Raw genomic sequence first — 14408 nt, 5'->3', positions numbered from 1 at the left:
TGTCTGTTTACCGATCACCTGATCCTACTTCTTCATAACCATTGGCACAGGACCATGAGTTACGGAGTCTATCTCTGGTTCAGCAGTAGACCACTCAACTGCTATCTTACAAGCAGACCACAGATCACTGGGAACCACAATTTCGAACAATGTGTTTATGTCAATCCACAAAACCTTTGAGATCCAAATAAAGGTATTGTCTTGCTTGTACCATTCAGCAGGTTTCTCTTTCAGCCTGCGAAAATCATTTGTGAACACAGCATGGTCACCTTGGCTCCAGGGAACATGCACGTACCTTCCACTAGGCACCTCCCATAACGAATATGCCTCTACTCCCCGCGTTCCCTCTTGAAGGTGGTGTCTCTCCTCTCAACTTTCTTTTGCTCTTCTTTTTGACCAGCTCTCCTCCAACTTACCCAGCATACTCCAGGCCCTTATTCCTATTACCAATTCTCAAATGTGCATCTTCAACCCAGTCACTCTCTTTTCTAGTTCTGGGTCACTGTAGTGTCTTCGTTCAGGACAAGTCTACTCCATACCTCTGAGCCAACTCCAACAACTTCTTATGTGCCTTTCTTGCCCTTCGGGTAATATCTTTAGCTATGAACAACAACTTGTTTGGCTCATAGGTCTCTATCCTGTCTAAAGGTAGACTCCCACTCGTTATTTCCTCTAGTTCAGTCTTAAATCTCATCACATGCACTAACTTTGCCTTTATTCCAGCCTTGATGTTTTCTTGACTCGACCTGCTATTCTAACTCTCCTTACTGCAATTATGGTCTCTCAACCACGACTCTAAATCTGCAATGTCTAAAACATGCGGATTATCAGAGGTCCTCTGACTTGTGCTTGGTTCTAGAGTTGCGCCACTTGGTCCTCTCAAAGGAGTTTCCCACATTCGCAGATCTGAGCTAGTGTTTACGATGGGTATAGACGGTATGGTACTCCAGAGGGGTCGGTAGTAGTCGCTAAAGGGGTACTAGATTCCATAAGAACCAAGGAAGTACCATTCCCATTTGTGCTCCCTGTTCTGCTCAACCCAGTCCCTTCAACTTGTATGGGTTGTCTCTGACTAAAACTTCCCACTGAGCCTGGGCCATAAACGGGAACAACAGGAGCAATGGTAACCGGTAGTGTAAGAGCTTCCAGCATACTCCTATCCCTGTACTCCTGCTCAAATCCTTCCCATTACCCCTGGATCATGAGCCACTTCAGATGCTACCCTCTCCACATTCTCAGCACTTTCCGAGTTTTGTCCCTCTTCACCCAATTGTGGGCTATAAGGTGGGGGATGCTCAGCCAACAACCCATCCAACAGGCTGTCTTAATTATCACTGCTGTCAATTGAATTTGTCCCTTTACCCCTATCCTGTGGTCCTCCATCTCCTACCAGCACTGGGTACAACCTTTCTTCCTCAAAGGTATCCACTCACCAACGCTTAAGCCTCCTATTACACTGTGCATCTTGTTACACCTTCAAAGTTTTCTTCATCTTCCCTTGAAATTTCTCTCCCTGCTTGGCATGAGCTGCATGCATCGATACATCTAACGCCTCAGACTGTGTGGGCCTAGGTAAGGGTCGCAGCACAAACATTGGTATTCTAAGCTGATTCAATGTATCCAACTGGAACAAATCAAAGCACGGAAATGTAGATAAATTATAGTGTGGAGCCCAACTTCTGTCGCCATATAATGTATTGGAGTATCCTCTGTGGTTCCTCTTCGCCCACTTGAGTAACAACCACTTCATTATATCTGAAAAGATCCCGTAATACCCTATGCATCGCATGATTTCAGAGAATGCAATTTTTGTTCAAATGATTACGATGGACAAATTTTTTTTCAAGTACAACTTCCCAATGACTATCAATGAATCCCAGCGTGGCGTTACACCAACCAATCTATCACAGCGCTGCACACTCAAACGTCACCCTCACTTCTCGTAGTGGCTCACCCTCCTTCTCAATTTCCCCGTACACATTCACTCACACAATCGTCTAAAATCCGTAAATGCCACCCTAAAAGATCAATAGAATTCGATCACTCAAGAACATTTACACACATTAACCCTCAACTAGCGTGGATCACCTGAATCAGTATAGTTAACCCCTGTACACAAGGTCCACTAGACGATTCTCATACATCCCATTCACACAAAGTCCCCTGTCTTAGGTGGAACGGTCTATGACGTCTTATAACAACTCCTTAATTCTTCAATCAAAATCTCGGTTTCTTCTATACCATTTAATATATCAAGAGCCGATTAGTTCTGGATCTTTTCCAGAGTTACACTATGATGGTTCTTTTGCACAGCATGTAAGCGTAAAGGGGAGAAAATGGTTAGCACACAATCAATACTCAATTACTTTCCTCAATACATAATAACTTGTAAACAACTAGATAAGGTAAGTTAGTTTATTACAAAGGCAATATGGTCCGGGATGCCCGCCACCCCTTCCACCACCAATCCCAATGGTAGGAGACATACACAGTTTGAACTTTTAGAAGGCAGGGGGGCCTCGCGACCCCCCCCAGCCGTATTTATTAAAATATGAAACAAAATGTAAAACTTTAAATTAAAACGTTTCATGTATCATGTACAAAATTCTACTTTCATTACATTTGATGAAGACAGGTATCCAGGCTAACCTTAACAAATCTCTAATACAAAGATTTTCCTAACCGAGTCTTACATCAGGACATAATGCATTGCATACAAATTTTGTACATCCTATCGTTAGGGGCCAACGGCAAGGTCTTAACCGGTGTCAGATCCCTATCACCAAATTTCTGCCCTCACATGTGAGTGGCGCATGCGCAGAGGGCTTTACCCTCGTAGCCAACTGTAACTTCCATTGTCATGGGGGCCCCCTTTCACTCGGCGCCATCTTAAGGTTGTCCGAGTTCCCGTACGGGGTATCCGTAAGAAGGACAGCGTGGACCCCCCCCCTTTCCCCGCACTCTCTTCCGCCGGAGTGGATATCCGGCCCCCGGGAAATTCGTGGGAGGGGTATATAGCCGTCTACCCCTGGGAGGGGCCTATGGCCATCTCCCCCTGGGCGATCCCATCAATAATGGGTGCCGCTCCCCCCATGGGAGGGGCCAATGGCCGCCTCTCCCTGGGCGCTCCCATCCGTAATGGGTGGCGCCCCCACTAAGGACCTTGAAATCACTGCTCACCGATCATGACCTTACCGCCCGACCGAAGACTGAATAAATACGACAGTTAGTTACCTACTAGGGGGAAAAAACCTATGCTTAATCTTAAATCACAGCTAGATAGATCCAATGAACTACAAACATTGCTACAAAGGAGAAAAAGGTCCTATAACAGAAAAACGATTTTATTGCATACAGTTTATTACATTTCTACAAAGGAAAAAAAAAGGCCTATAGGCACGTATTCAGTTGCATGCACACTCTTGGCATCAATCCAAAAGGAGAGAAATGGTTCAAACAAGACGTTTATCTATTTCAATCAAATTGCGAATTAGAACTTTGTTTACTCCCAAACTTCTGCAACAGGGGCTGGTGGGTGGGTCAAAAACTGCAGCTTGTTCCCTTGAGGGCTCACGAGCGACGAGTGGTGCAGCCTTCAGAGCGCAGGAACAAGAGGACGCCTGCCTGGATTCCCGCGCCTTTTATCTTGCAGCGGGACGGCGGGGCAGCATCCCCATCCCGCCCAAAAGTGCACGGACTTCTGGGCGGGGATTTAGGACAACCCTTTTAGGCGGCGGTGCGTGCTCCAGCCACGCCACTATGGGCATACCAGCCGGGGACACTCCCCCCGCCCACAAAGGTTTCCCGGGGGATCGGGGCACCCAGCCATACGTTCGGGGTGACCGAGAGGTCTCCCCTTTCCATATGGTCCGGGATGCCCGCCACCCCTTCCACCACCAATCCCAATGGTAGGAGACATACACAGTTTGAACTTTTGGAAGGCAGGGGGGCCTCGCGACCCCCCCGGCCGTATTAATTAAAATATGAAACAAAATTTAAAACTTTAAATTAAAACGTTTCATGTATCATGTACAAAATTCAACTTTCATTACAGTTGATGAAGACAGGTATCCAGGCTAACCTTAACAAATCTCTAATACAAAGATTTTCTTAACCGAGTCTAACATCTCCATTTTATTGTTGACCCTCTTTACCGAATGGTTCAACGCTGTCGTGGACAACCCACCCCCCCATACCCTCCTCGGAATCATGGGGGACCAAGCTATTGCGCACCCCGGGAGCGTCTTTGCTAACCAACTAACTGCTGAAAGTATGTGCTCGATTAAAGCTTGTCTGCCCAACCTTACCAAGTCATTGCCCCCAATGTGTACTATGACTACTGATGGCGGTGACCTGTGCCGCCCTAACAATTCTTCCACAAAACTTTGCAGTCGGTCAATACATAGGCCGCCCTTCCCATGGAAGGACACCCTGTAACCATATTCTTCAGATGTGTGGATCGCATCACCTGCCCTGAATATGTCCACGGCGCGCCTCACGTATGAGTGGCCCACGACCCAGACCACTAGTCTTCCATTCCTTGTTCCTGAAGTGGTGGTTAGCTGATACTGGGCCGGTCCCAATTTCCGCCCTGCGTCACAGGCTCGTGAAACTGTAATCCAAACAAAAGACAACAAGCGTGAGTGCACTTCTTCAGTAACTTACAACATGTGCAGCCGCACGTACCGTTTGAAACAATTCAAAGACCAGCGGCCTAATTATTTAACATTGTCTGCCCGCAGATCCCCGGCTGTTGCTTCTGTAGCGGCCCCTATCCTGAATGAATGAGTCCCAAAATCAATTGGGTTCAAGCCCGCAGCTGCAATCGTGATTGCCAGCACCTTCTGGAACTGAAACTTTGTTAACGGGGTGCCGTCAGCATGTCGTAGCAAGGCCCCCTTTGTTTTAGGTAGGCCTCAACATGCCTCACTGGACAACAGGGATTACTCGGAGCGCGCTGCAACACAATGCTATTCCCAGGGGCCTCCTGGTCTGTCTTTGTCCGGGCTATCGTGATCAGCAGGGAATCCCCCCTCACTTGCGTGTGGTCCCTGCGCAGACCCCCTCGGTATCCCTTTTGTTGGCAGCCACTAGTTCGCTTACCCGCAGGGCCCCATAGAATGCCAACGCAAATGCTGCCCGGAATAGGACGACCTCACTAGGTGAGGAGCATGTCTCCTCTAGTTTAGCCAACAAGGCGGTCAACCTGTCAAATCCTATCGGGTGCCTGGTATCCTTTTTGCGACCCTCTAGGCGCCGCCAGACGCGCAGCGCCTTTCTGACTATAAAGGAGTCCGTCGGTTCCCTGATCACCTGGAGCTGAGCCATAAATGATATGGCGGCCTTATACCGACTGGCGGTTGCCACCGACCGGCCCTCCTCATGAAGTGCCACTAAAAATTGGGTAAAGGACCCCTCCTGACCCCATCTATGCTCCCATGTAGGGCCCAAAAAGGTGCAGTACGAGCGGAACGCCCCTTCATAAGCTTTTCTTGTCCTGGGCACTAAACTGGCTGCCACGAGGTTTTGTAGTCCAGGGCGCCGATTTGCCATAATGCTTCGGGAAATGGCGCTGCCACCTGCTCCGCTGAGGGTAAACAATCCCTGAAAGTATGCATTTTGAAACGAGAGAGCACATCAGCTGCATTATTCAGTACTCCTGGCACATGCTTTGCCCTGAATTGTACATTTAGCTTCAAGCATTTCAACACAATTTCCTTCAACAATCGCAATATCCACTTGCAGCGTGCTGCCTGCTGGTTAATGCACTCGACTACGGTCATGTTATCAGACCAAAATATCACCGAGCGGTTTCGGAACTCTTCTGGCCAGGCCGACAACGCTACCCAGATGGGGAATAGCTCTAGAAAACCAATGTTGCTCGTCAAGCCACTTGTTTCCCACCATGCTGGCCATTTCTGGGCCGACCATCGGTTACCAAGGATCGCGCCAAACCCCACACTGCCCGCAGAGTCGGTCCATAAACCCAATTCTGCCGACGAGGCCGGGGCTTTGCTCCAGACCACTCGGCCGTTGAAATCTGCCAAAAATGCCAGCCAAATGAGCATGTCCTGGCGAACCTCTGCCGACAGCCTCGTACGATGGTGCCCTTCCTTTAGGCCAACCATGGCCTGGGCAATGGATCGGGAGAAAGGGCGAGCCATCGGTATAACCCTCAATGCAAAATTAAGCTGTCCCACTGTTTGCTGTAGTTGGTGCAGTGTCACTTTGTTGTTCCAGAGACATTGCAACAAGGAGGCCCTGAATTTGGCGATCTTCTCCGCCGGCAGACGGAAGCAACCCTCCACAGATTCTAGTTCGATACCCAGAAACTCCAGGGAGGTAGCTGGACCCACCGTATTACCTGGCGCCAACAGTACCCCGAAACCCCGCATGAGCACGCAGAAATCCTGCAATGCCCGTGCACAGTCCCGAGAGCCCGCAGGGCCGAGAAACAGGAAATCATCGAGATAATGCATCACATGTTCCATCTCGGAGCTCTTTCCACTCTTCTTACCAGGCATATCTGCGTTCTGTTTTATCTCTGCCTGTTTTCCAGTAGCGACTCGGACTCCAGCTATGCCTTGACGACTGAAACAGAAAAAAAAACGATTACACGTTCAAAAACTGCAGCTTGTTCCCTTGAGGGCTCACGAGAGATGAGTGGTGCAGCCTTCAGAGCGCAGGAACAAGAGGACGCCTGCCTGGATTTACACACCTTTATCTTCCAGTAGGAAGGCGGGGCAGCATCCCCATCCCGCCCAAAAGTGCACGGACTTCCGGGCGGATGTTAGGACAACCGTTTTAGGCGGCGGGGGCATGCTACAGCCACACCACCAGGGGCATACCGGCTGGGGACACGCCCCCCACCCGCAAAGGTTTCCCGAGGGATCGGGGCACCCAACCATACGTTAGGGGTGACCGAGAGGTCTCCCCTTTCCAAAATAACTGGACATAGAGACACCTCAACATGAGGGCATAGAAATACAGTAGAATTAGCATGAAGCCAAATTCACGCATCCAATTTAGATGGTGCAGCATAAGAAAAACAAGTAATGCAAGAATTAGGATACAGAAAACTAGGAAGCATGAGTCTAAATTTCCCTGCATCGAGGGCTGATGAGTAAAAAGCATTAAATCTGTTCCTACTCCATCTCTAAGGTGACATCCCTATTTACGCTTTTCCAATGGGTAGGAGAAAGAGGTGTCAGTGCGTGGAGTCTTCCTAAGAAGTCTCTCCACCATCGAGTCAAGTAGCATAAAGCCATTGTCATTAGAAAGAGCTCGTTCTCAGATGCTCCCTCTCTGAAGGTAAGAAAGAAGTGGGTCTCTTTCCCTAATTCCACCAAACAGTTATCCACAGGTAACCTTCCCATGATGCATCCCGAATAACGCCATCTATTCTTAGAACAGTCCAGAATACATTTTTTCTTGATGTCGATGTTGTACCTTCCTTGCAACAATTTGTCATTGGTTCCTATTATTATTATTATTATTATTATTATTATTATTATTATTATTATTATTATTATTATTATTGGACATTTATTAAGCGCCTGGTTACGCCACTGGCGTGTCCCCGTGCTATGACAAGTGGAGTGACTGTCCCCCCTCCTCCCAACCAAGCTATCCACTGAAAAGGTGCGTTTTAAGTTTTTTCCTAAACTGGACTTCGGAGGGTTCAAGCCGAAGTTCCAGCGGGAGATTGTTCCAGCGCTTGGGAGCAAGGCATCTGAAGGATCTGCCTCCCATACGAGCTTAGAATATTCTTGGGACTTTTAGCAGCCCGGTCTGCGAGGACCGAAGACTGCGTGCAGGCTCATAATGGGCTACTAGGCTCTGGAGCGGAAGAGGTGCTTTGCCGTTCAGGATACGATGACAGGTGGCAAGGGCCTTAAACTCCACTCTCCTCTCTATGGGGAGCCAGTGGAGCGCCCGCAAGGCTGGTTTGGCGGATGACCTCCTAGGGAGTCTAAGGACCAGCCCCGCTGCCGCGTTTTGAAGAACCTGCAGGCGGCCGATGACCCTGCCTGTGGCCCCCAGATAGAGCAGGTTCCCATAATCAAGTCGGGAGGTGACCAAGGCATGTACCAGTGTCTGACGAGCAGAAATGGGAAGCAAATCTAGTACTTTCCTAAGAGCCCTCAGGACACCGAAGCAAATCCCTGCCACTTGACCGACATGTGGGCCAAAGGTGAGGTCCTTATCTAGCCACACGCCAAGGTTCCTGGCCTCACGGCAGGGAGCAGGAACTTCCCCCAAACAGGGTGGCCACCACGCCGACGACCACGCAGACGGTGCACCCCCCACCACGAGCACCTCGGTCTTGCTCCCGTTTAACTTTAAACAGTTTGCAGACATCCAGGCAGCAAGGTCTTTCATGCAGTTCCTGAAGATGTCCGCCGCAAGTCCGGGCGCGCGCGATAGGGAGATGACCAACTGCGTGTCATCGGCGTAGGACACCAGGCGGAGACCATACCCCTCCACGATAGCCGCCAGGGGGGAGACGTAGATGTTGAATAGAGTTGGGCTCAGGGACGAACCCTGAGGTACGCCCTGGCCCAACTCAATCTCCCTGGAGTAGCAGTCGCCCAATCTGACCTTAAAGCACCTCTCAGAAAGGAAGGACTTGATCCAGCCAAGCGCAGCTCCTGTCACCCCTCCTCCATTCAGACACTGTAGCAAGGTGGAATGTGCTACAGTGTCGAATGCTGCGCTTAAGTCTAGAAGGATCAATGCCATCGTTTGGCCCTCGTCTACTCCCTGTCTGAGTGCTTCCACCGCCACGAGGAGAGCAGACTCCGTCGAGTGACGGGGGCGGAAACCAAATTGCGAGTCGTGGAGTAGCGAAGCCGTTTCCACGAACTGCATGAGCTGTATGTTGGCTATTTTTTCCGCCACCTTCGCCATATAGGGAAGGAGGGAAATAGGACGGAGGTTATCCAGCTTTTCAAAGCTAACGTTGGCCTTCTTTTGCAGAGGAAGTACCACTGCCTGTTTCCAGGCCTTCGGGACCACCTGAGACTCAAAGGAGATGTCCAGCAGCTGACGCACATAGGGCTCTAGAACTGGCAAGCTGTCCTTTAGGCGACTGGGAGTGGTCGGATCTCTAGGGGAACCGGATTTTATGGATCCACAAATACGGAGAAGCTCCGTAGTGGAAGGAGTGACAAAAGTGGTTAGCTGATGTTCCCCTTCCGTTCTTGGGAATTCCATGGGGGCAAGGCCGCTGTCTGTCCTTTGGGGGAAGGAGTTATAAATGTTGGAGACCTTGGTTGCAAAGTACTCAGCAATTCGATTGCAGCCCTCCGTGGTGCAGAGTTTCTTAGGTACTGCGGCGGATTTTCCTATTGCAATAGATTTATAAATAGAGAAAAGCTCCTTGGTGGACTGCTTTGCTTCCTCAATTTTATTGCAGTAGTACAATGATTTGGCCTTCCTAATCAGCGTGTGATAGGCACGTCTGCAATCTGTGTAAACTGTTTTGGCCTGCATGGAGTATGCAATCCTCCATTGCCTTTCGGCGCGTTTACATGCAGCTTTGGCCGTTCGCAAATCCTCATTGTACCAAGGCGCCGACCGTTGCACCCGGCCGCCTGATTTCGCCATACCCAAAGGTGCCACCTGATTCAGGGCTTCCAGAATGCGCTGGTCCAGGTTGGAATTAATTTCATCAGCCCCGTCGCCCCCAGGATGACCTTTCTCGGTGAGTGCCAGATTGAATTTGGCCTGGGAGAACGCTGTCCATCTGCGTCTCAGATGTTTATCAGCGGGAGGGTCATTGGGGCGAGGTCCCTGTGTTTCGATGGTAAAGGGGACGAGGAGATGATCGGACCATGCGATGGGAATCGGGGCTTGGGCATCCACTTGACTCCAGTTAGCAAAAACTGGGTCCAGAAGGTGGCCCAGCTTATGGGTGGGTTGCGATACCTTCTGTTCGAATTGTAAGCTGGCCATCGTGTGGCATAGCTCGCTCGCCACCCTGTCCGTAGGGGTGTCTAGATGTAAGTTGAGATCCCCTAGGACCAGGTATTTGTCCGAGCGTAAAGCCGCTTCTGTGACGCCTTCCACTAACTTTTCAACAAAGGCTGTAGTGGAGCCTGGAGGACGGTAAATTAACAGGCCTTTCAGGGTGAACCAGCCGTTAATAGAAATGGAAAAGGCGCCAGCCTCACTGTCGTCAATCACAGTGCGATCTAGCTGACATTGGTAATCTTGTCGAGCGACAATGGCTATGCCGCCCCCTCTCCCCCGTATCCTATCTAGCCTTTGCAGGCAATAACCTTCAGGGATGGCCTCAATGATCTCCGGCATGGAGTCTTGGTCAAGCCAAGTTTCCGTGAGGAAAAACAGATCCCATTGTTGGGGCGAGGTCCCTGTGTTTCCTAGACCTTCTCTTGTGTGAATCATTGCGGACGTTCTTTATTGTCCCAAGTCACACGATTGTAACTACTTCTCTCCTTGCCTAATTAGAGAACCAACACATTATTCTAACTAAAAGAATGTCCCGCCACCTGCAATGCAAAACGTGAGAAAGAACAAATTCTACAGCACACATGAAATTCAACTATTAATTCTAAAGCTAGAGTTTTCAGGGACTGGCATTTCAGGCCTAGGACCTAAGCTAACATAAGAGCATGTTACTTTCAGCAGTACATTTCACATAATCATTATAGCATTTCAATGAATAAATTTACCTAATAATAAGGAATATCAAGTTTCAGGCAAATTTAATATGTGAGTAATGTCAGCTTCACTGCACGAGTTTTAAATGTTTATGTTGTCTGCTAGTTACATTTATTTCCTACATTAATTCTACATGCTGCACGTACATGAACTACAGCCCGTCACATAATCGGGTTAATACGTTTCTCATTTCTAGCACCTCATATTAACACAATTTGCAAGATTGTATGCAGTTGTGTTATACACCTGATTATAATGCACCACTACAAATAGAATGAAATTTCAGCTTCATCACGTCCAACAAAACATCAATGCTAGTCTAACGTGGTTCAGAGAAGACATATCTGACCATGGGTCGTACCATGAAGTTGCACTTTCGAGCAGGGCAAAGCTGTACAGTTTTATGTGACTACACTTTCTAAGGCGCACACATTCAACTCGTACTTTCTCCAAGTTAAGGTGCGTTCTGCAGACTGCGGAGGTCGGAAATACAGAGAGGCAATCACTGCTGGCTGTTTCCAAGAACGTACTGGATGGAAAGGCGTAAGGGATTCTTCATGGCTTTGGTTTGCGCATATGCGCACCTGGCAGCATTACACACATCATTCAGTGCATGTGAAACTCTAATGGCTACTACTAGCGGAAAACAACATGCCCTCAGCAACCTGGTGAAAAGTTCGGTTACAAGCAATTATCATTGTCATTGCATTTCATAAAAAGTAAAAACGTTTCGAGCCCACCCCAAAATCGCCACCTGAGCTATGCGCGTAATATTAGAATTGATATTAATGCAGTCGGGGAATGTGCCCTTTTTTTAAAATGAAATATAGCTTAAGTAAACCAATAGCAACAAGGTTCAAAAACACAAAATCGACCCACTGGGTGTTGCTTCGGCAGAGGATTCAGGGAGAGTGGGCAGGTTCATGACCGACAAGTGTAGGTAATGTGGCAGGATAGAAATACACTCAATATAACACCCAGCTAAAATAACAATTGAAAACTGTGAAGATGAAAATACCCTTTTTTTATTTTGATTTTTGCAGTACTTCTGATTTGCTGTTTTTAGGGAGTGAAAGCATATGGGAGCATATTTTTTCTTGAAGGGTCTGTGTGACCTTTTACCTCTGCTGGCATGGATGTGGTACTGCACATGATAAAGACAGTCAGTTGTCCATCCCTATCTTGTTATTCCACAGATTGATAACGACAATGATGTATTTTTCTCAATAAAGGTATAAAGTGTAACATAACAGTGTTCTCTGGCAGCTGTGCGTGTAGGTGGAATGTGCGAAGCGTTACGTATTGAGGCGACAGTGAGTCATGTTTACATCCAAGGAGTGATTCCCACGCCAATCTGCCTGATAAGCAAGTTGTGTACGGTGGCAACAACTGGCGCATTTCCACGGAGAGTGGTAGATGTACCCAGCTGCATCCTGCCAAGGTGAAGAACAGCCATCGTTGCAACTCGTTTCAGGAGCCTGAGTGGCACATTCTCCTGGTCGTTTGGAAGATCAGCTCCATTGAGACAGCACAAGGCTGCTGCTGTAAGTTGCATGGTCGATGCAGTGCCTGCTGCTGTGCAGCGGTGCCAGTGAGGGGGCGGCGTTTCTCGAAAAGGTGAAAGGTAGGGAAGAGTTGTGGCACACAAGGTGTGCTGCTAAAATTGGCTTTCAGATACTAAATACTATATACTAATAAATTCCAGATACAAATAAGCAAGAATGTGAACTTCTATATTGGTGGCTCAGTGGACTAATACCTCCACTGCTAGGGGCCTGTGTTCGACCTCATGGTCACAGGTTCGAATCCCTGTGGATCCACTCAGCCTTTCATCCATCTGAGGTTGATAAAATGAGTACCGTTGGGTAACTAGAAACATCTGTTATTCAGCACCAAGATACCTCTGGGTGAAAGTGAACTTTACAAATACACATGTTATGTTATGAACCATCAGGGATCTTAATTTGCAGCTTTTAATAATCAGATTGAGTTAATGGTCAGCCTTGTTCTGTCTCGAACCTGGAGTGATATGAAGCAAATAATGTTTTTTTTACTCATATCTAGTATATTGCAGATTCATGTTTATATTTAAAGTGTATGGTGTTTGGTACATTCTTGGTAAATATATTGTATACCATACTTCCTTCAAAAGGTTAGTCTCCAGACCTTCCTGTTCCAGCAGTATATAAAGAGCCTCTGATCAGTATGCCGGTCGCACACTATTCCTCCAGCTTGTTCCTGCTGTTGGACTTTGGATTTACTCTTGTCCTGGCCCAGATCTACCCCATTTCATGTGCTCCAACCCCTTATCTGATCTCTTCTGGCTCAACTCCTGTCTTGCTCCAGTTCCTACTGTGCTGCAGCCCTGCCTGCTCCACTTCTGCCTACATCAGAGCCAGTTCCGCTCCATTCCTGATCTTAGCTGTATCCAAAACTTTAGCCTTCCAAGAACTATCCTACTGTTGAGACCCAGCACCTTGGAGGTGTTTTTTGTGTCATTGTGCTTTCTCCTTCTAGTTCTGTCAGGCATTACTTCCCTGGTAGCATCCTCTTACTAAACTGTGTTTCATCCGAGACAGTGATACTTTCAGAAGGGTTCACCCTTTCCTTGCAGCCTCTAAAAAAAGGTGAATGACCAGCCCCTACATCCAGCCCTTTACAGAATGCAAGAGCAAAGAGTATTTAGCTTCTTTGACAACATGGATCCTTAATGGTAGGTTTTTTAGCTGACATCCAGCAGCAGAAAACTCAGATTCATAAACCGCAAAATGAACATGTTGTTTTACGGCAAACCTTAACCACATGTCCACCTTTGGAACATCATACAGTCAAACCAGGGGGCTCCACGTTTAACGGGGATTTCCTAAAGATGACAGAATTTGTAGGAAGGGGGAGGCTCTAGTTGGCGCAGTGAAACACTAGCGACAAGCAGGGACTCTCTCTTCCTCGTCAGGGCTGAGGGTTACCTTCCAGACAACCTCTGCTTACCCTCTAGGTAGTGTGGCTTAAGCAGTCGTAGGCTAATCTTTGGGGCACATAGGGTTAAACACTTGCAATATTACACTGTCACAACCAACCCACCACACAATGAGACCAAACTGTATTCTGTGAAAATATATCTCTTTATATAAATTCCAAGCAGGCTTGTGAATACAGTTATCAGGCTTTCAAATAGCGGTTTCAAGTTACTTAGTTCAAGTTGCCACAGTTCTTTCTAGCAATAAGAGTTCTTTAGGGCCTTCTGGCCAGTTCGACAAAGTTCTTGTAGAGCGGGCGGCTTCCAGGGGAGCTGTCCCACGTCGCGTTGCCTTCCCGGGGTCGCTGTTCGTTGCGGCTCTCAGCCGAGCAGGTCACGGGTCATCCGGGGCAGCGGTGTTCTGTGGCGGCAGGGTCCTTTCCTCGTCGTCCGCTCCGACCCTGGAGGCGGCGGCTGTTGTGGTGGCGGCCAGTGGCAGTACGGTCCCCAAGTGCAGGACGTACCCAGCCAAGGGCCGGTTGCAGCTGTGCGCTCACAGCTGAGCTGTCGGGCAGGATACCGACCAGAGGGGGGTTCTCACAGGGCGGCTGTCCGTCTTTGCAGGTGGGCTGACGGCTCGAAGCACAGTCAGCTCGGGAGCTTGGACCGGACGGGTCCTCCTTTGCTTTGCTCTCGGTTCCCGGTGCAGGTGCGGTCACGGTGTTCAGGCCAGCGGCGGCTGGACCTCACTTTGCTCTCGCTGTTG

Source organism: Lissotriton vulgaris, chromosome 5, assembly GCF_964263255.1.
Source record: "Lissotriton vulgaris chromosome 5, aLisVul1.2, whole genome shotgun sequence".
Taxonomy (NCBI): domain Eukaryota; kingdom Metazoa; phylum Chordata; class Amphibia; order Caudata; family Salamandridae; genus Lissotriton; species Lissotriton vulgaris.
The sequence above is the reverse complement of the archived record's forward strand: the minus strand, read 5'-3'. Positions refer to the sequence as shown.